This window comes from Herpailurus yagouaroundi, unplaced genomic scaffold (genome assembly GCF_014898765.1).
Source record: "Herpailurus yagouaroundi ecotype Mexico unplaced genomic scaffold, PumYag 159, whole genome shotgun sequence".
Lineage (NCBI taxonomy): Eukaryota > Metazoa > Chordata > Mammalia > Carnivora > Felidae > Herpailurus > Herpailurus yagouaroundi.
This window is the reverse complement of record NW_024412400.1, coordinates 12046191-12068721: the sequence shown is the minus strand read 5'-3', so window position 1 is coordinate 12068721 and position 22531 is coordinate 12046191.

The window sequence follows — 22531 nt, the reverse complement described above, 5'->3', positions numbered from 1 at the left end:
GACACAGAATCGGAAACATGCTCCAGGCTCTGAGCCATCAGCCCAGAGCCTGACGCGGGGCTCGAACTCACGGACCGCGAGATTGTGACCTGGCTGAAGTCGGACGCTTAACCGACTGTGCCACCTAGGCGCCCCCAGAAACATGGTTTTAAGTGCTCCTGGCTGAGCCTCTGTTCTAACCAGTGACCTCACTGAAACACAGAAGGGAAGAACTCCATCACCGTCACCACCACAACAGAAATGACATCAAGCCGTAGTTAACATTTGGTGAGCTCCCATTATATACCAGGGCCCATGCTCAGGATCTCCTGTGCATCATCTCATAAATCACTGCAACTATCCAATGAGTAGACACCATCCCTGTTTCCATATAAGGACACTGAAGCTTAGCGATGCGAAGGGACTCGCCAAGGTCACACCGCCAATAAATAGCAGTGCTGGGATACGAAATCAAGCCTCTGGGCACCCAAGCCAAGCTCCGAACCATCACACCACATCCTGTCTCTAAGGAAGTCCTGTACCTTTTCACGCCCAGAAGGCACATAACATAGTAACATGAAGCCTAAAGACAGATGCTTGTCAACTTTGATCAATAAAAGGTATTTTAAAAATCCACAAACCAAAAGTGAGTCAATATGTAATGACATTTCCTTTTACAGGTAAAGGAAAAGTCACCCCCAGGATGAAATCCACCTGTTTCCTGGGTGGGGGTAGGAGGCGGAATAGGAAAAAAAGAAGTGAACAGCATCATTTGCACACGTTTCCACTAAACTGGAGTAAAAAATAACAAAATGGCCATTGCACTCAACTGGGAGGCGTCAAATAGACAGTCACAAAGAAAATATTGCAATAGGGAGGCTCTTGGGCAGAATCAATTCCCCAAAAGCCTGGCGGGGTTTTTGTCTCAGGGCATAATGCATTCCTCCAGTGAACAAGTCCCCCCTACGCTAAATGGGGCCAAAAAACATTCCAGGGAGAAGGTACCTTCATAAGGAGGGCAATTGAATTTTGAACAGCAATGAAAACAAGCTTCACAAGAGTTGATTTCAGAATGAAATGGCTTGTATGATGTTCACGGTGACTCTCGGTGCATCAAAATATAAAATGCTGCTTTGCATGCCTTTCAACAGCCCATTTGTCTGTAATACTGCGATGCTTTGACAAGCATGTGATGTGAGGAGGAAATAACACACAAAGGGAGGTGGACTGCCTGGGGACCTCTCACAGGGGAGTCCCTGTGACTTGCTTAAAATTATTCAAAGAGCAAGGCAAAACGACGTGTCTTGTGTCTCTCCCCTAACCGTTGTCCGGGATCTCCTGGAGAGGGCAGGATGAGGATTTTCAGCTTTGAGCCCTCAGCTTCAGAAACTCTCCCACCTTGGTTCTGCACATATGAAATTTCAGAATGGTTCATTCTCAAGTGATTTCATCATTCTCAGAGTGATTGGTCCCATGTGGGCTGACAGGTCAGTCATTTACTTAGATGCAGACAGAAGGCAGTAGAACACCACGAGAAGTATTTACTCCCAGCCCCCTGTTCTCAAATAGGACTACCTGTAAACCACTCATGGCACATTGTTCACCAGAATGGCCACCACCCTTTCCCCCTCCCTATATGCATGCCCTTTGCATTGTGGCTTTCCTCCCATCAAGAAATAAAGCTGATTTCACCTCTCTTTTGAGTGTTGTGCCCGGCTTTGACAAAGAAGATGTGGCAGAGGTGACACTCTGGTGTTTCTGAGCCTGGGCCTCAGGAACCCTGCCTTCTCCCTCTTCCCCACACTTCCTTGGCATCTGACTCCATCGTGAGACTAAGCCCAAGCTGACCTGCTGGAGGAAGAAAGGCATGTGGACCAGGGCTGAGTGAGCCCAGTTGTTGAAATTAAAGCCTGAAAGATATGAGAAGACCCGGCCAACGGCAGCAAACCTGTCCACCTGGCCTGCAGCTAGCACGGCGCACAAAGGAGCCCTGACAAGACCAGGTTACCGGCCTAAGCCTCAGCTAACTTGTTGACCTGTAGAGTCATAAGCTAAAGACGTGACTGCTGTTCTAAATCTCTAAGTGTGGTGGTTTTTTATTTTCCTTTTTATGAATAATAGGTAACTCACATACCATCTCAGAATTCGTTCTGTTATTGCTGGGAAGGTCTAATAACTATCTCTCCCCCAGTGCGGTGAGCCGGGAGAGTCTGAAGTATCATGGGCTCAGATTCTGTGGCTTGGGAACTAAAATCGGAGCCTCTACAAGATGGAGCTTGGGAGACTCTGTGAACAAGATCACATCCAGGGGCAGAATATAAGTCATAAGCATGGTATCTGAACACCAGATGGCAGTGACTATTCAGAGAGTGGGTAGGGATCACGAGTGAAAGAGGTGAAAAGGGGGAGGCAAGGAAAGGTGGACCCCTCAGCAGCTGCTTCCTCTGCTGGCTGTGTGCTCCATGAGAAGAGACAATGCTTGGCTTTCTCCCCAGGATCTAGCACCCAGGAAGAGCTCAAGAAATGTGTGTAGAGCTGCCCCGTGGCCTGACAATCCTTAGCTGTGACTTGCCTCTCTGCCTCTGCTGCTGAGGAGACAGGAAGGGTGATGCTTTCTTTCCAAAGGGACCATGAGCAAACGATCAGGGGACCCGCTACTTTTTTAAAAATTAAGAAATGTTTATATGGCACTTTCTATGGGTGGGTATTACTCTAACCACCTAACAAATAATTATTTAGGTGTGTTAACGGGCATAGGAGGTAGGCACAAACCTTATCTCTATTTTCCCCATGAAGAGCCGAGGCATCGAGCATTATCTAGTTTGCCCAAGGACGTGAAGCTGGTAAGTGGCACAACCAGCAGTCGGGCTCTCGAGTTTACGTGCTGGCGTCTCCTTATGCGGCCTCTCTTGAAATCAGCACAATTAACATAGAGGCCGTAGAGAGCGCGTAGGTCTTCCCCTTCTATCTCTACATGAGGATGTGTGGGCCCAAAAACCTTACGTGACTTTCTCAAAGTCACTCAATTAATGGCAGCTTCCTTGCACACAGTTTGGTGTCTCCCCTTCTATACCACGCTGATAATGTGAACAGCTCTTTCGTGGGCATCTTTATTTCCAGAGAGGTTCGGAATGTTAAGACTCATGAATGCTGATGTTTGAAACCAAGAAAAGAGTGTCAGCTAACAGGGAGAACTGTGGAGAGGAGAAAGGAACAATGAGTGAGACAAACGATAGACTTTCCGGTCCACAGAGAGTCACGTTATGTCACAATGGAAAGTGAGTCCCACTCCTAGACTGAAATCTACCAGCGATGCCTAAAGCCTCGAGGACTTAGGTGTTTTGTTTAGCGCGTATGCGGGAGGGTCCAGTGTGTTAGTACACAACTTCTAAAATGTTACTCATGTGTCTATGGATCACTGGGGATCTTATCAAACTGCAGATTGTGATTCAGCAGCTCTGGGTAGGGCTGGAGATTCTGCAGGTCTAACAAACTCCTACGTGATACCAACACTGCTGGCCTGTGGACCTTTGAGTAGCAAGGATCGAGAGCACTTAGCTGGGCTCTCCCCATAAGATCAAAAATCCTGATACGGACAATTGCACTCAAGGACCTGAGAACAACCTGAAAGTAAAACCCTGAAGTGTGGTCAGAGGTCATTCAGAGATCTAGGTGTGTGAGATTTACAAATATAATTGTAAATGCAAATATATAACACAGTGCAGGTTTTCAGAAGGGAGAAAATCTCCTTGAAGATTCTGATACAATAGGGGTGCCTGGGGGGCTCAGTGGGTTAAGCATCCGACTTTGGCTCAGTTCATGATCTCCTTGTCCATGAGTTTGAGCCCCGCTCTGTGCCGAGCCTGGAGCCTGCTTCAGATTCTGTGTCTCCATCTCTCTCTCTCTCTGACCTTCCCCCACTCATATTCTCTCTCTCTCAAATAAACATTTAGAAAAGGTTATGATTTGATATAAAACAAGACAACTAAGAATTCAGAGTGTGGTGATGGGAAGTACCTAGGACCATCTATGGAATATTCTTGCTAAAGATCATGCTTGAATCAGGGCAGACCTCTAAATCTAACTACCAATTTAAAGGAAATATGGGGGACCAGAGGAACATGTTAAACACTGATGGGGTGCAAAAAATTCAGAATGTGAGAACTTCTACAGGACAAGTGACCTGATTTCTTCAACAAAGTTATGCAAAGAGAAAATAAGAGGGAAGACTTAAAAGTCTCTTAAGAGACTTCTAAGACCCATGGACCAAATGAGGACATTGTTAGGATCCTGATTCAAACAAACTGTAAAAAGAAAAAAAAAAAAGATTAATGTTTATGGGACAGCCTAGAAAATTTTACTACTAACTGGATATTTGATGATATTTAGGAATCTTTTAATTTAAAATGGTATCATGATTATGTTTTCTTAAAGCAAACAACCCTGCTTTGGGATATATGTACTGAAATATTTACAGTGAAATGATCTGATACCATTCAAAGTAATCCAGTGATGGCTAGGTGAGGAGTGGATGGGGCACAGAAAATAATAGCTTGGCCGCAGGAAGAAGGCTTGAAGCTGCTGATGGGAATGTGTGTGTGTGTGGTGGTGGGGGGGGGTATTATACTAGTTTCCCTGCTTTTCTGTATGTTTAAAATTTTCCAAATTCAAGGTTGTAAATAAATACATAAGCAAGGAAAGAGAGAGGAGAGAAGGAAGAAGCAAAAGAAAGGGAAAGAAAGAAAGAAAGAAAGAAAGAAAGAAAGAGAAAGAGAGAGGGAGCGAGCGAGAGAGAGATGAAGGAAGGAAGGGAAGAAAAGGAAGGAATCAAGGAAGGAAGGAATGAGGGAAGGAAAGAAGAAGGAAAGAAGAGGCGCCTGTGTGGCTCAGTCGGTTAAGTGTCCAAATCTTGGTTTCAGCTCAGGTCATGATCTCATGGTTTGTGGGTCTGAGTCCTGTGTCATGCTCCATGATGACAGTGTGGAGCCTGCTTGGGATTCTCTCTCTCTCTCTGTGTCTCTGCCCCTCCCCTGCTCTCTCTCTCACACTCTCTCTCAAAAATAAATAAACTTAGGGGCGCCTGGGTGGCGCAGTCGGTTAAGCATCCGACTTCAACCAGGTCACGATCTCGCGGTCCGTGAGTTCGAGCCCCGCGTCAGGCTCTGGGCTGATGGCTCAGAGCCTGGAGCCTGTTTCCGATTCTGTGTCTCCCTCTCTCTCTGCCCCTCCCCTGTTCATGCTCTGTCTCTCTCTGTCCCAAAAATGAATAAACGTTGAAAAAAAAATTTTTAAATAAATAAATAAATAAATAAATAAATAAACTTAAAAAACAAGAAGAAGGAGGAAAGAAGAAAAGAGGAAGGAAGGAAGGAAGGAAGGAAGGAAGGAAGGAAGGAAGGGAGGGAAGGAGGGAGGGAGGGAGGGAGGGAGGGAGACAAATGTTCAGAGAGGGCAGTAGCTCCTTTCAGTTCTCTTCAACATGAGTAGATTTGGTGAACTGCTGATTCCAATTTCAATACCAGGTATGATTCTAGGACATATTACTGAAATGGCCAAAGCTAAACTAAAAACTAAAAAAGAAGGAGAAACAAAGAACAAGAACAAGAAAGCTGAGATCACCACGCTCCGCTAAGGGTGGGTCATTCAAGACCCTTTTCCTTTCTATTATGGCTTCTTGACAGGCCTGTCAGAGGGATCCTGTAGATATAAGGCCCCAGGATTCAGCAGGACATTTGTCAAAGTCTCTCGTGATCTTTAGAAAAAGGGGGAAATTGTGGATCAGGCGATAGCACGGCAAGATGGATTTATGGCTGGTTGAACGTGCGTCCCTCGGAGGGTTGGATTAGGAGTCTACGTCAGGCTGCAGGCATCTCTTCAGTGGAAGGTTGAAGGACTCCTGTTCCACAGGCTGTTGTTTTTCATCGATGACACATGAAGATATACAAGATGTGCCCGTCATATTGAAGAAGATATAAAGTCCAAAGGACTATCTTTGAATACTTTTGATGACAGAATTATTACCTAAAGATCTCTCAACACGCTATCACAAAGCCAGTGTTAGCAGGCTGAAAGTTAACAGTGTTTATTATTAGTCAACCAGGAAAGCCAAGATGAGGGAAAGGCTAAAGCTTGTGGCTGATTTAAAAAAAAAAAAAAAAGTACGTAAGGAAAAGACACGTCCGTGGACCAAGGACACTTGCACGCTTGTAGGATACAGATGGCTGGGACCCTTGCCTCTGGATTCTGTCATCATCCTGTCTGGGTTTGAGAAGCACTGCCTTAAAGATTTTCCCTTACTGTAAATTCCATATGAATCAATAATGTAAGTGGCTGCCAGAGCTAATTCGATCTGCTAATTTGATTTTAGGGTACATTAAAACAATTACTTTTTCAGAAGAGAAGAAGGGACAGAAAACAATAACTGCATCTACCATGTAGTAAGCATTTGCTATCGTGAGGCATCATGCCAGGTATGTGACATACATTAGCTCATTTAATCACCACATTATCCTTTCCATGTGAATGCTAATAACCTCATTTCCTGCATGGGGCCACTGGGGTCCAGAGTGGTTCAGCGACTTGGCTGAGGTCGTGCAGCTGGTGACATCAGAGCTGGGATGCCCGTGGAACGCCCACTGTGTTGGTGTAGCTTAGGAACAAATAGGCTTGTTCTCAGAATATCTGGGCTGGCCCAGCAGAATGCTAAATGTAGGGTTTGCTTCCTGTTGCCATGCTTTGGAAGAATACCAACAAAAAATGTAGCCTGTGTCCAGAACTTTAGCCAATGTCATTGATCAGGACAGTGAGAGAACCACATCAAGCATGTCAATGAAGCCCAGGTAAGAACAGGCAACTTAGGGCACCTGGCTGGCTCAGTTGGTGGAGCACGCAACTCTTGATCTCAGGGTTGTGAGTTCGAGCCCTATGTGGTGGGTAGAGTTCACTTAAAAAAAAAAGAGAGGGGCACCAAGTGGCTCAATCAGTTGAGCTCTTGACTTTGGCTCAGGTCATGATCTAATGGCCCCTGGGTTCAAGCCCCACATCGGGCTCTGTGCTGACAGCTCAGAGCCTGGAGCCTGCTTCGGATTCTGTGTCTTCCTCTTTCTCTGCCCCCACCCTGCTCATGCTCTGTCTCAGTCTCTGTCTCTGTCTCTCTCTCAAAAATAAACACTGAAAAAAAAATGTTTTTTAAGAAAAAAAAAAAAAAAAACAGGCAATCCAGGCTGTCACACTAGGTGCTTAATAAATGTTTGCTGAAAGACTGACTTCAGCTTGAAACGAGTTTCATGGTATCCGCTGTTTTGGTTATCTCTCGCTGCATAACAAACCACTCCAAAACACTGGCTTAACACAGTAATAGTCATTTAATACTATTCTCTCTCGTGGTCCTGGGAGCCGACTGGGATTCTCTAAGTGATCTTCAAGGTTTCTCAAGTGCTTGCAGTCGGACGGTGGTGGGAGCTGGAATCATCTCAAAAGCTTCTTTGCTCATGTCTGGTGTCTGAGTTGGGAAGACACCAACAGCTGGGGCTCCTCAAGCATCTGTCTCTCTTCTAGATGGTTTCTTCACGTGGTCTCTCGGGCATGGTGGCTTCTGGGCAACCGGACTCCTTAGATGGTGGTACAGGGCTTCAAAGGTAAAGATCCAAATGACAGACAGAGTCTTGTGGTGGCTGTATTGCTTTCTCTTACTCAGCCAACAAGCTACAATGCGACTTCCCCCGCATTCAGATTGTTAAGTCAGTCACAAAGACCTGCCTGTTTCCAAGGGGCAGATACATAGACTCTACCTCTTGAAGAGGGCGGGGAGGGGGAATTCTGGGAGAGCCGACGGGACCAGAAAAGTTGTTGCGGTAATTATTACAAAATACAATCTGCCACATCCGCCAGAGAATATTTGGCGTGGGGGTGAGGGTCTAGAATTGTTCTATGTGGACAGAGGGTTGGAGCTAGGTCAGGTTATGAAAAAGAGTAAAATGGTGACAGATGTTGGTCCAGTGAAGGCAGATATTGTAAAGGTGTTGTATTGTCCTAAGGTGGAATAAATTTTCTACCACTGAAATATTAAGCAGGGACTGTGAGAGCATTTTTAGGAGGTTGATATAGTAAGGCATCGGATCCCTCTGACTGAGTACATCCAGAAATAGGCTAAGAGTGCCAATTAGGGACCAGTGGCTGGAGCAGGAAGTCTCCATGAGAACCAGAAAGGCCAGAGGACTGGGCAAAGCTAAAAGTTGAAAGTAGAAAACAATTTAAAGAGCATGAAACCCAGGCGGCCAGAAGTGGGGTCAGTAGGTTTACCGAATCTGGCAGAGGCTAGAAAAGGACATTCACACTGGGAGCTGGAAACAAGCGTTTGAGACCAGAGGGGAGCAAACAAATATAAGAGGAGTTGATCTGCATGCAAAGGTTTGAAGGAGCGGGTAAAGAATGGTAGAAATGACGGAGTAGTGGAAATACACCTGGTACAATTCAAGCATGTTTCAGACACCAGCCGGGGGGCGGGGGGGCCCTGGGGGTTGGGGTTGGGCACTGCTGGAAAGAGGTCAGCTTGGCCTACAATGTGACAGAGACAGAAAGACTTCAGTATCACATGGAGGATTTGGAATCAGATGAATAAGGAGGTGCATTCTGAAGCTAAGACTATTTGATGCTCATGGTACAGAGAGTCACATGGTTAATGATCACCAGCCTCTAGACATTTATAAATCAAAAGTGCTACCCAGGCTCCTTGAGCGCTATCGGAGTCTTAACAGAGTTAAGTATTTTCGGCCACCTGATAACTTCTAATGAACAGAGTCCCTGCATGCCAGTTCCGGCTGGAACAAAGCCCATGGCCTTCCGCATAAGCTCACTACATGGTTTGGAGGGGGCTCATTTCACAGTCAAAATCCATGTCTGATGAACAACCCTGCACTAAGGAGACAGTACGTTTCCTGCAGTCTTGTTCAAGGTCTTTTCTCAAAGTAGGGTTGGTATACAAAAGAGAAATGGCAATTGTATTACATTTATCTATCTACCTATCTATCTATCTATCTATCTATCTATCTATCTATCTATCTATCTATGCAGGCTTCTGGGAAAGTTAGATACCTTTAGATAAAATAACACAGGTATAAGAAGTCGAGATAAAAGAGGTGATGGACCAATGCAGATCTGAATCAAAAAAGGACATTTCATTCTGGACCACCAAAAAGACAAGGGCCCTGGCTGGCTTTGTCACAGGCCAACAAGTCAAGTAAGCAATCGGTCTCCTGTGGGGATGAAAAAATGGATGGAACAGATGGAACTAGGTGATCCTTCAGAGACCCAGAATGACACACAGTTTGGCTAATAAGCCAGAATCTCCATACTGTACTCAAAGAAACAGGCCACACTAAATGCTCGGGCCTGGGACACCTACCATAAGCAGTTAATTAGGCTCTGGTCCTTCCCCATTGTTTATGGAGTGGGCCGTCGTACACGACCTCTCTGTTACGGAGTACATCAGTCTAGACACAGACCCATGAATTTAAATCCGTATTTAGGTACAGTTCAGTACGTGGGGAGCATGATTCACGGCCTTAGCTTGAAACCTCTCTGGAGCAACAAAGCAGCTAGACTACGGAATCCATTCTCCTTTACTCTTAGATGTTCACTCTCCTGGAGAGAGCATGGTGCTTTTATGCTGTGGGTGGACAAACCGAACGAAGTCCCAAGTTGAACAGCGGCCCAAAGGATCAAAGAGGAGATGTAGACAGAAACCAAAATTCCCACCCCTGCTTTGAATTACAGAATTCCGTAGTCAAAAGTGGCTGTATAAATGATCTCAATCACCTTCTCATCTCACAGTTGGGAGAACTGATGCCATAGACGAAAATGTACTTAACTCTTGGCTGTTTCCTTCTATGAGAGATGATTCCTCCAACGTACCCAGTGAGAAATAATGGGAAAAACAGAATTTGGGCTTGCAATTTCATCCTCCAAACCCCGCCATCTAGAATGATGTTGCCATATCACTTTGCCGCCCTTACGGCACGACCTGGTAGGAAGGAAGAAACGCTGGCTCAAGAACTCTGTGATCTGGTCCCAGTTGCATCTTAACCAGCCCCGGAACCTTCTTTCTGATCCCTTTCTGCTTTTCTCTCTCTATCGCAGAATCTAGCAGAGTGCAGAGCACGTGGTTGATGCTAAAGATATAGTTGATGAATGAATAAATGCACTTAAGCTCTAAAATTCTGCGCTTCTCTGCATAGTAATAAAAAAAGAAGGAAGTTGCTTCATCTATCAGAAAAATGGATATATTCAAATTCCTGGATTTGCGTGAAGATGAATGCACAGTAATTTTGCTTAAAATGCTATCAAAAAAGCAATTAACTTCAGGGCACCCTGATGCCCCAGAGATGTTCCCTCGTATCATTCATTTTAGGAAGATGAGCACTTCATTTTATTCACTAGAGAGTCAAGACCCCTAGGGATAGCTTTAAAAATTGATCTCCCTTGACGCTTCTTAGACTCTTGCTTCTCAGAGTGGGGTCCCTGGACCATCAACATCAGCATCAATATTACCTGAGAGCTTGTTAAAATTGTAGAAGCGCAGGCCAGACCAGGGTTTGAATCTGCATTTTAACGAGGGCCCCAGGGGATTTGTGCATCTGTGGAAATTCGAGAAATGCTACTCTAGACCAGTCCACCGGGCTGAGATCTTCAGCTAGAAGCACCATTCCACTCTGCACTTTAGAGTTCCTTCCACTGCTCTCAAAGAATCTTCCAGGTGTGCCACCTACTAACCACTCAAGGACAAATGCCCAGTACAACAAACTTCAAGAAGCCTTCAGAATATTTCCTTAAATTATTAGATTGAACCATTTGATATCACTGCAGATGGAGTTTTTGATCTACAGAAACTGCCATTTCATTTTTTTTGACATCATATAATATCTACCATTTAGTGAGTGCTTATGATGTACCAGACTTTGCGTCGAGCACTTTGGCAATGTTTCTTCCAGTTGACAAAATATTCAATGAGGTGGATATTTAGTCCATTTTATGTTGAAGAAATGAAGGACTAGAAAGGTTATGTTCCCAAGATTACACAGCTAGGGATAAAAAAACTCCGGATCCACACCCAGTGCTAATCTCAAGGGCCGGTGGCTGTCAGGATGTGAACCTCAGGCCACCACATGGGAAGTTTAAGACGTCCGTTTCAAGGTACCATACCAGACATATTGAATCTGAATCTCTAGTGTTAGGACTTAGGAACCTGTATTTTAATAGCTTCCCTGGGAATTCGACATGCCTTATTTGAAAACTCTACTATTTTCAGACACTGCTTCCTTTCCAAGTAGATGATGGAAGGCTACTGGTATAAAAATCTAACTCAACCCAAGGCGGAGTGACCATATATCCAATTTCCCCAGGATAGTCCTGGGTAATGATGAACATTGTCATGGTAGAATTACTAAGAGCTCCTCCTCTGATTCCCAAAGTGTTTGGGAATAGATTCTATGGTTTGGATAATAGATTCTATGATTGCCCTGTGTTGGCAAGAAAACTGGATGGGGTTTCCCTGTGAGAGCATCAGAAGCTGTATCTCCCCATAGGCAGTTCTCTAGAGGTTCTCAGTGAGCTGAGCAAGTCGGGGTCTACCCCTGGAATGACCAGTGCCCTGAGTCCCACGCTCTCCCTTCTCTACCCTGGGCTCGCTGGGCCAGCAGAGGCATGCAGGATGCCAGGTGCACCCAAGGAATTCACCCAAATGTGCCCAAGCTGGCATTCCCTGGAAATCCTAGTTAGAAATCTTTGAGCAGTTGTGATCTGTCCTCTACTGAAAGCCTTGACTCTTCTCCGTTTCTCATCTTCTGGGCCACTGGGACAGCCTTGCCTGAAACCCCTTCTCCCTGACCAGTATTGGGTGTGCCCCTATTGGGCCACTAAAGTTGGCGAGGTCTGACTCTTCCCTAGACCCCAGCAAATGATAGAACCAGGCACTGGGTGAAATTCCAACAGATGCCTGTTGAGGGTCTCAATGAACAAATTAATGTAGTTATCAGATTATTGCCCCTGGAGCAAGTTTTGACAGATGGGGAAGAAAGAACAACAACAACAACAAAAAACTATCAGGCAGAGAATGTAATGACAGCGAGGCTGTGAGGGAGCTCGGGAAAGAAGCAGCATATTAGGTGTCTGTAGAGTCAGGACACAAAAGATAAACTTATCTTTAAAGAAAACATTAGCTTCATCTTCGAATAATATGTTCAACATATTCTCCTTCAACCTCTAGATACCTTTCAAAGAAAGTGCTCCTAAATTTAAAACAATATGTCCAATTATAAATGTACTACAGAATATCCCCAAAGCCCGGAAACATAGAGAAAACAATCTATTCATTATACCTTTTTCAGATAACTATTTTGGCCCATTAATTTGGCCCATTAAATTTACATGCATTTTATCTGTATCTACGTCTGGAGATTGAAGACAACGTAATGTACAAACTGTTTATCCTGTGTGCGATGGTTAATTTTATGTGTTAACTTGACTGACACGTGTGGTACCCGGACCTTTGGTCAAATATTCTTCTGGGTGTGTCTGTGAGGGTGTTTCTAAATAAGATTAACATTCAAATGAGTAGACTAGGTAAAGCAGACTCTCTAGCGTGAGTGGGCCACATCTAATCAGTGGAAGACCTAAATAGAACAAAAATGTTGCACAAGAAGGAACCCCGCCTGTCTGTTTGAGCTGTGACATCAATCTCCTCTTGGTTTTGAACTAGAACTTACACCGCTGACTCTCCTTGTTTTCAAGCCCTTATACTCCTAGTAGACCTGCACCACTGGCTGTCCTATGTCTTCAGCTTGGGATTTCTCAGCCTGCATAATCATGTGAGCCAATTTGTTAAAATAAATTTCTACTCCTACATATAGGAATATATATGTGTGTATATATATATGTGTGTGTGTGTGTGTGTGTGTATTATGTATGTGTGTGTGTGTGTATATATATATACATATACATATATATATATATATATATATATATATATATATAACAATTACATAATATATGATTACTATGGGGTGAGTTAAATTTTTATACCAGTGGCCTTCCATCACCTACTTGGAAAAGAGGTAGAATATTGCTGTATGAATATGTACATATATTCCTGCACATCTGCTAGGATGTGCAAGGTAGAATTCAGGTCCTTCAGGTCCAAGGTAGAATTCAGAGTTATTATGCTTCAGCCTCGTCCAGTGTATGTTCGGCCAATCACCGTATTACCTACCGACCCCCAAAATGTTTTAGTGGTCAAATAAATGAGGGAAATGCTAGATAAAGGCAAAAAAATAAGTTTGGAATCAGAACCTTCAGACGATTGCATGCATTACATGCCTCAAAGAGAGTAGTTTTTCTCTGTTGTTGATCGTGTATTCCCCATTCCTCCACCACCACATTTTTATTCTTGAAAGACTGGTATTCTAAGAAACACACTGGGGAAAGGCTGCACCCAATCTATTCAAAGTGGCCAGTTGTGATCATAAAGAAGCCAGTGGCAGGTAGGGCTCCAAAAGAGCTTTTCATGGATGGTAGCCTAGGACCTTCCTGACTCTTTGTATTCAAATCCCAAAGATCTTACACCTGTCTGTTGGCTCCACTTTTGTCATCATAAAAGAAAGCTTTGTCTTGTCCTATAAAATCTGCTTCATTTGGGACTGAAGATCAGCATAAGCATAATAGCTGTGATTCCTGGCTCTGATGCTTACTAGCTACATGACTGTAAGCAAGTTGCTAACCTCTCTGTGCCTCACTTCCCCATCTACAAAATGGACATGGCAATAGTTATTGTAAGGATTAAAGGAGTCAACACACATAGAGCCTTAATATAGAGTTGTGTTGTGTTGTGTTGTCTAATAGGGTAACCACTAGCCACATGGGGCTATTTCTACTGAAATTAATTGAAATGAAGTAAAATTAAAATTCAATTCCTTGGTTGCACTGGTTGCATTTCAGGTGCTTGGGCGCTATGGGTGATTGGTGGCTACCATATTGGACAGTACAGAAGCACTATTTCCCTTGCCGCACAAAGTTCTAGAGCCTGAGCACTTAGCAAGCGATGAATGGGAGCTAGATTTTATTTTCCAAGGCCCAGATAAGTTCAGGTGCACTGACCAGATCCTTAACCCCTCAGGCACATTTCCTCTAGGAGACAAATACAAACTGTAGTTTTCTCTTTGCCTTCTCTTCATCCTCCCTCTCTCCCTCCCTTCCTTCTTCTCTCCCTCCCTTCCTTCTTCTCTACCTCCCTTCCTCCCTCCCTCCCTCCCTTTCTTTTCCTCCCCCTGTTTCTTTTCCCTTTCTCCCTGCTTGTCTTTCCCTCAAATAGAAGGATCACCAGAGAATTTCCTGCCCCTTATATTTGATAACCTGAACCTTTGCTGCTAGTAAAATACCCTGGTTCTCCAAGTTCACCCTTCCAGAGTCACTGTTACATTTGAGCCTGAGGGTTAAGTTACCCTCCTCCCACCCTCTGGAGAGGCCCCAATTTTGTGAGTCAGAGAGCTGAGCCTGTCTTTCCACCAACTTCATCCTTCCTCTCTATCAAAGTGAAAGATCTTGACATAGATAAATGTGCACCTGCTAAATTATTTGTAGTAGCAAATGTCGCTGTAATGAGATCAACCAAGCTATTGCCATGGGCGGCCGCTAGGCCTTGGAGAAACAGGCTAGAGGGAACTTTCTGTGGCTAACACTCATGGTAACAAGATGCGACCACTATTCCTTTCTAAAAGGATCATAATGGATATTGATTTTTAGTTTTGGAGTTTGGCTCATTAAAATACCACACAGAATTCTATGGGGGAATGGAGCTATATTGATTGGTTCATTTTGTTTTATGGGTTTGTTTCCTATGTAACATGTAATTGTATTTTATAGTTGCTATAATATGCAAGAATTAAAGACCTAATTTGGCTAAACAAGAATTGGCTTATAAATTATGAAACACACTCTCTCTCATCAAACTCCTAGATAATTAAACAAAATTTTAGCACATGCTATCTTGGTGGATTGTTTTGTACTGGCAAAGGAGATGGGAGAGTGCGGAAAAAAATTCTTTTCTCTTCTGTCACGTTTTAACTTTCTTTTTTTTATCATCAGCCACCAGTAATTAGGTTAGGGATTTCAGGCGAGGCTGTTAAATTTTTTTGCTAAGGCCTATTAGACTGTCTTTTCTTTCACATTGTTTCGCTTCTACAATCTCAAAATGGGTTGCCATCGGCGATGTGGTGGAAAGAGCACAGGTTATGGAAGTACTCAAACTGAAATGCAAGGCCCTGCCCCTTACCTTCTGTTTGAACCAGGGCAAGCTGTTAAATGGGATGTTTTGAGATTTTTAGAAAGCTGTTTTTCCCCACACAGGTACGGTAAAAACCACTCATTTTGCCCTCCCTCCCCATTTCATCCACTAGATGGTACTTTCAGGCACTTAGATTTTGCACATGACCATGTAACGTGCTTTGGTGGATGGGAAATTGGCAGATATGGTACCAGCAACGGCTTGAAAAATACTTGAAATATTTCATCACAAAGCACTCAACTGGCGAGTTGAGTGCTACCCTTGATACGCGCAACAATATAGATCAATCTCAAAAACATTATGCTGAGCGAAAGAAGCCAGACACAAGGGTATATACCGTACTGATTCATTTTGCCCCTGTTTTTTAAACTGTACCTAGATGATTCATATACTCTTATAGTATGATGTATTTCCCAATTTGAACAATTCTGGAGGTTCACTCTTGCAGTATTTCTGGAAGATAATAACTTCCACCTAAAAAATTCTCCTATCTATAGAGATCATTAACATTTGCTGAAAACCTACGATGCCACACCTACTTTATATATATCACCGTCTTAATACTAAAAGTCACACCGAATTGGTTACCATTGTTCTAAATTAAAGATTAGAAACTTGAGACTCCAAGAGGTGATAGAACTTTGCCCAAGACCTAGACATGCACCCAGATCTATTTGATTCCAGGGTCCCTGTTGTTTTGACGTCATCAGATTGTGGCTAATTCTGTTCTTTTCTTTTAAGAGGCATTTCTAAAAGGAAATGAGATTATTTGACATTGTGTGCAGAGTATTTTCAGGAAAAGCAATTAAAGCTCGTATCTCTCAGGAGTCTCGAGGTCTCCGAAAGGTTGTTGCCTCCCCAGAGGGCACCTTAGAATCTACCTTACCATCACTCTGCCTTCCTTCGTCTTTCTTTCTTCTGGAGAATTAGACGACCTGATGTTTTGAGAAGTCCCATCCCAGCAATAAAGTTCATCAATGATACAGAAAGGCTTGTCTTTCCTGGTGGGACACTGAGAAAACAACTGATCACTGAGGAAGAGGAGATAGAAATTAACAAAACTTGCAAGTGATGGTTCCATCTGCTGGATGCATTAGATGAATTATAGGATATTCCTAATGAGTTGCATTAGAATTTGACTCTTGCCAAAGAAACTAAGTAGAACCTTGGTGATTTATTTAAGACACTGTTTAAATTCACTTGATCAATGGTTGAGGCTCCAGAGGTGATATGACCTAGCCGGAATCGCTCCTCTTGCTGGAGTGAGAAATGAATAAAAGGAAAGAGAGGGAACTAAAGTTCCATTCTGATCCCAAAAGAATGTCTCACTCTGATTCTTTTAGAAATCTCCTTAGGTTGGATAAATGGCGGAATACAGAATCTGCCCTCATCCCAGCCAGTTTTCTTATAAAAAGCCTCAAAATGAAGCCTTTAGAAGGGAGACAAGTACTGCAGCAGACAGCTGCAAACAATTACTTCTTAAAAACAAAACTGAAAAGGGCTAATTAATTTACAAAGTGCAGAGTGTGCCAAGAGTGCAATAAAAATCCATCCCACTTAGCGTCCACTCGTGTTTCGGCAAAACAGAGCATTTGCAAAGTGCTGGAAATTGAATTATAAGGCAAAACTGTGCTGCATAATCCTCAGACACTCAAACCCATATGTAGGGACAATTGAACTAAAATCATTCTTAACGTAACAAATTCCTCGATATCTGATGGGTAAACTCCCACATAGCCCCTATTACTAGGCTGATGTCTGGAAAATTCTTAGTAGTTGGGCTGTAGCTAGCAGTCGGTGGCTCAGACCAGGGTGGTTGTGGTAGATACCGTGAGAAAGTCAGATTCTAGATCTATTTTGAAGATAGAATCCTCCAAATCTTCTGATAAATCCATGCAGTTTATTGGAAAGAGAGAGGCATATCAGATGACTCTGAAGATTTTTGACTTTGAAGAAATGGGAGATGGACTCACCATAAAGTGAGATGAACAATCCAATGGCGGGGGGGGGGCACCTGGGGAGCTCAGTGGGTTGAGCATCTGACTCTTGATTTTGACTCAGGTCATGATCTCATGGACGTGAGATCAAGCCCTGCGGCAGGCTCCGTGCTGATAGCACGGAGCCTGCTTGGGATTCTCTCCCTGCCCCCCAACCCCTGCCTGCCCCTCCCCCTGCTCACACTCACCCACGCTCCCTGTTTCAAAATAAATAAATAAAACTTAAAAAAGAAAGAAAGAAAGAAAGAAAGAAAGAAAGAAAGAAAGAAAGAAAAAGAAAGAAGAAAGAAAGAGACCTATGGGTGGAGCAAATCTGCGAGGGAGAGGGAAGCCCAGTTTGGACACACTGAGTTCCAAATACTCACTAGACCTTTAGGTATAGAATAGACAGTAAGAAGAAAGGAGGGAAAGACTGAATATTTCTTACATGCCTATTTGGTTGAAGGACTTTTTTTGCATTACCCCATTTAATTCTATGGAGGCCCGTGTTAGATCTCTTACCTCTGTTTTCTTTTATATCGTTCAATTGATAAATATTGAGTATCAAAGGATGCGAATAACTTTGTCAAGGTCATGCGGCTGCTAGAGGGAGAGGCTGAAATTCAAATCCAGGCTGTCTGAGGCCACACCGAAGTCGGTGCCTTTTTTTGCGAAGCCATGCTGCCCCAGGCAAATGCTCTCTGCATCTTTTCACAGTTTGGAGAAGTGAATATTTTACTTACTTTCATTAATTAGAATATAAGGCGCATGTTCTAAAGACTCCAACTAACAGTAGTTTCAACAAAACCATTGAAGCTCTGTCTCTTTTTGTGAAGCAGATTGGAGGTAGGCAGCGTAGGGCTATTGCAGCAGGCCCGGCTATAGAGCACCACTGTGGGACCTCGGTTCCTTCCATCTTCTTGCTCTGCCATTCCCACATTTCCCTTTTCCGAATGGATCAAAATAGCTGACTTCCAAGGCCATAATCCGAGCAACAGGATGGAGGAAGAGAGAAAGGTAAGCCTAATGTGCAAATCGTACACATCATTTCTATTCTCATCGCGTTAGCCAAACCTTAGTCATGTGGCCATTTCTAGGTGCAAGGAGGACTGGGAAACATGATCCTTATTTTAGGCAACCAAACGCCAAGCTAAGAAACCAGAGCTTCTAGTACTTAGAGAGAGAATAGAGAGCAAGGGATACCAAGCATTTTCTGCTCCACAGATTGGGCTAAACCTCTTCTTAATGCTTATGAAACGAGTTCATTTTATATGGATTTGAATTTTAAAAATATTATGAAAATCTTAATGCACTTGGAATTTTTAAAAGGGCTAATTTCTTCATATAAAACGCAAGGAAATGTGATGTTTCAAAGGATGGTGTGAGATAATAGAAAATATATACATTGATCTCTGGCCCTGGTTCCTGGCACAGAGCTCCTAATACCATTGTAAATTTCCTAAGCAGTAAGAGCATTAGTAGCCTCTTTTGTATTGATATTTGCTCTTTGACCCCAACTCCTGACATAGAGTTCCTAAATCCGTTGTAAGTTCCTGGGTGAAAGCAGGGTCTTTTGTTCTAAGGAGGTTAACTCTCGGCAGACTCCCGGATGGAGTCTGGTCACCAGAGAGACTAGGCCATGAGGAGCCTTGGCTGGCACACCCCAACTCCACAGGGACAAGAACTCCTGTGTTCAGGATCCTTCTAGACTTGATCACCCCATGTATCTCTTCATGTGGTTGTTCCTTTGTACCCTTTATCATTTTCTTCATTATATAACAAACCAGCAAATGTAAGTATGGGTTTCCCTGGATTTTGTGACCTGTTCGAGCAAACGATAGAACCTGAGGAGAGAGTTGCAGGAACGTCCAGTATGCAGCCAGTGGGTCAGAAGCAGAGGTGACAAAGTGGGACATACAACTGACAGTTAGGGTGGGGGAGGACGGTCTTGTGGGGCTGAGCCCTTAACCCGTGGGGCCTGCACTAACTCTAGCTAGTGTCAGAATGGAAGTGACTTATGGGACACCGGCTGGTGTCGCTCGTTGTGGGGGAAACCCACCCAGCTGGGGTCAGAAGTCCTCAGAGTGCAGCGGTGGTGTGCAAGGAGAGCTTCTTCTGCACAGATGGGGACAGGAGTTATAAACTGTATTTACACTATTGGCACACAGAGCCACCACTGTAGCTGGTAAACCAAAATACTTGTCACTCTTGGCCAGGATGACTTGAATGACATAAATTTTGAATTACCAGAGGCTTTCGGTGATGCATCCATAACATAAAGTGTGGCCATGCAATAATTCTCATTTGCCTTTCCGTGATCCAATATCAAGACAGGTCTTTTACAGAAAAGCGACTCTTGTCAAAATAGCTGTTACTTCTCACATCAAACTGCCAATTTTAGGAAGCTGGGGTCAAAGCAAACAAGATCCCTTCTCTACTTCTCTCCACTTCTGTTATTAAGTAGAATAACAATGAGAGTAGTGATCTTGAGCAATGAGAGAAAAGATATGAAAACGTAAATCCCAACTTTACATTTCTCGCTTCGATTTCCAGCCCAAACTGAGCTCCAAATTCCTACAAGGCCTCCGCTTGGAAGTCTAATAGATACTACAAGCTCAAGATGTCCAAAAATGAATCCTTAAAATATTTGCATCATGCACACCCCCTCTCTGTTGACAGCGACTCCATTCTCCCAACTATCCAATCCTTCCACAGGACAATTGGGAACTTTTCTCATTTTCTCATGCCCACAGCCAACCTGCCAGAAAACCCTTTGGGTTCCACCTTTAAGATATATTCATAATCTGACGACTTCTCACTGTGTCCACCACTACTGTCGCGGCACGAACCGCCATCTTCTTTCTCCTGGGCTATTGCAATATCCACTCCCTCCACCTGTGGCGCCTGTAGTCTACTTCCAGCAAAACAGCCAGGTGACACTTTTAAAAACATTACTCAAATCATCTTCCTCTGCCCAAAAGCCTCCAGCGGCTTCCCATTTGTCTGACAGTAAAGGCCAAAATCTTCACAATGGCCTCCAAGGCTTTGAGGACCTCACCTCCTACCGTGCTCTCCCTTGTCACTTGCCTGAGCCACACAGGGTCTGCCTGCTGTTCCTGGAACAGACAAGGCTTTTCTGCCTGAGGGGCTTTGTGCCACTCGGTCCCCTGCCTAAAATGCCCTTTCCTCCTTATCCCATTGGCATACCCCTTCACCTCCTTTAAGTCTTTGTTCAAATCTCACCTCCTCAATGAGGCTGACCTTCCCCTATTTCATACCTCAACCATTCCCTGACCTTGACACTCTAGATTCTCTTTTCTTCCATTCTACCTTTCTTTCTTTTCTTTTCTTTCTTTCTTTCTTTTCTTTCTTTCTTTCTTTATGTCTTTCTTTCTTTCTTTCTTTCTTTCTCTTTCTTTCTTTCTTTCTCTTTTTTCTCTCTTTTCTTTCTTTCTCTTTTCTTTCTTTCTTTCTCTCTTTTATTTCTTTCTTCCTTTCTTTCTCCTTTGCACACAGTGTTCACAGTGCACACAGTTGCACACAGTTGTACAGTGAGTACCTTTACTCATCTGCCTTGCTTATTCTTTCTCCCTACCTAGGACACCAGCTCCGTGTGGACAAAGGGATCTGTATCTGCCTTGTTCATGGCTGTATGCCAAGCCTAGAACAGTGAGAGACCCACAGAAGACCCTCAACACATATTTGTTGGCCAAAGAATTTTAAGTAAAGGTAGCTCATCAAACCAACCAGAAACATTTCACCCTGAAGACCCTCTTGGTTTTCAGAGCAGAAGCATGAAACATAGTGCCAAGAATTTCTGCTGAGTTCCAACCATGGACCTGACCTTATATCCTTAGTTCTGCTGACTCTCCCACCTACTAAGCTCTCCTTCTCCTTAAGTTCCAAGCAGCATAATTCCTTTGATATTTTGTGGGATTTCAGTTTAAATTTCTGTTGGTGGCACATTCTTCCTTGAACTAGAGGTACCTTTATACTTGTCACCTGCCCCTATTTCAGAGTTTTCAAATTCTGGGTCGCACTCCATTAGTGGGTCATGAAATCGTTACTGTTTCATCATCATAATTTTTAAAATGTGGAAGAGAAATAGATTAGAAATAGAATAAAACAGAAATAAAATAGAAATAGAATAAGAGAAAATGCCAAATTAATTCTATAAAAGAGGCAAATATTTATTTTGTGCTACTTTTGTTTCATATGTATATCCACGTATTGGCTTGTGATATAAATAGTATTTCTAACACTGGATTTCTGTCAAAAAGTTGGGAAAACACTCTCTTATTTGACTCTAAGGTCCATGAGGGCAAAGAACGGTCTCCTTCATTTTTCTCTTCATCATAGGGCCATCATAGTGCCTTATAAAGAGGCTAAGAATATGATTTGAATTGAATTGATCCTCTGGACTTCAGAAATTTTGTTTTTGTTAAAAAATGTTTACGTACTAATATGTGGCCGACATAAACACCCATTTAAATGAAGCTACCACCCCAAAGGTGATGATGTGGAAGCAATTCCAGATACCAGCCTTTTATTGGAAGTCCTTGAATCCTCACCACCGTTGTTGTTCCTTGCGTGGTGGTAAACCAATCATGGTGTGCAAGCATTTTTGTAACTAATCTACAAAGAGATCATTGAGAGGAAACATTTAGACATCTTTATACATTAGATACAGTAATTACGTGTCTGCCAAATCTAAAAATAAACAACGGAGACTTTATTTTTAAAGTTTCGTTTCATTTTTCTGGTAATTCATTTTTATTGTGTTTACAAAAATATGGGTTTGTGGCTGTTGGGAAAGTAACAACAACAACAACATAAACCTGATGCTTCACAAAGAGAATGAGAAGTACTGTTCGAAAATATAAGTGGAAGATGTTTATTTTCTTTTTTTTAAATATTTTTTTTCAACGTTTATTTATTTTTGGGACAGAGAGAGACAGAGCATGAACGGGGGAGGGGCAGAGAGAGGGAGACACAGAACCGGAAACAGGCTCCAGACTCTGAGCCATCTGCCCAGAGCCCGACGCGGGGCTCGAACTCACAGACCGCGAGATCGTGACCTGGCTGAAGTCGGACGCTTAACCGACTGCGCCACCCAGGCGCCCCCAAGATGTTTATTTTCAAATTATCAAAAGCACGTATTTCTTGCCAACCTTCTGTGATGTTACTGACAGAAAGTGTCTCATGTAGCCTGGCCCTTGTTGAAGTCAAAATATGTATTTGC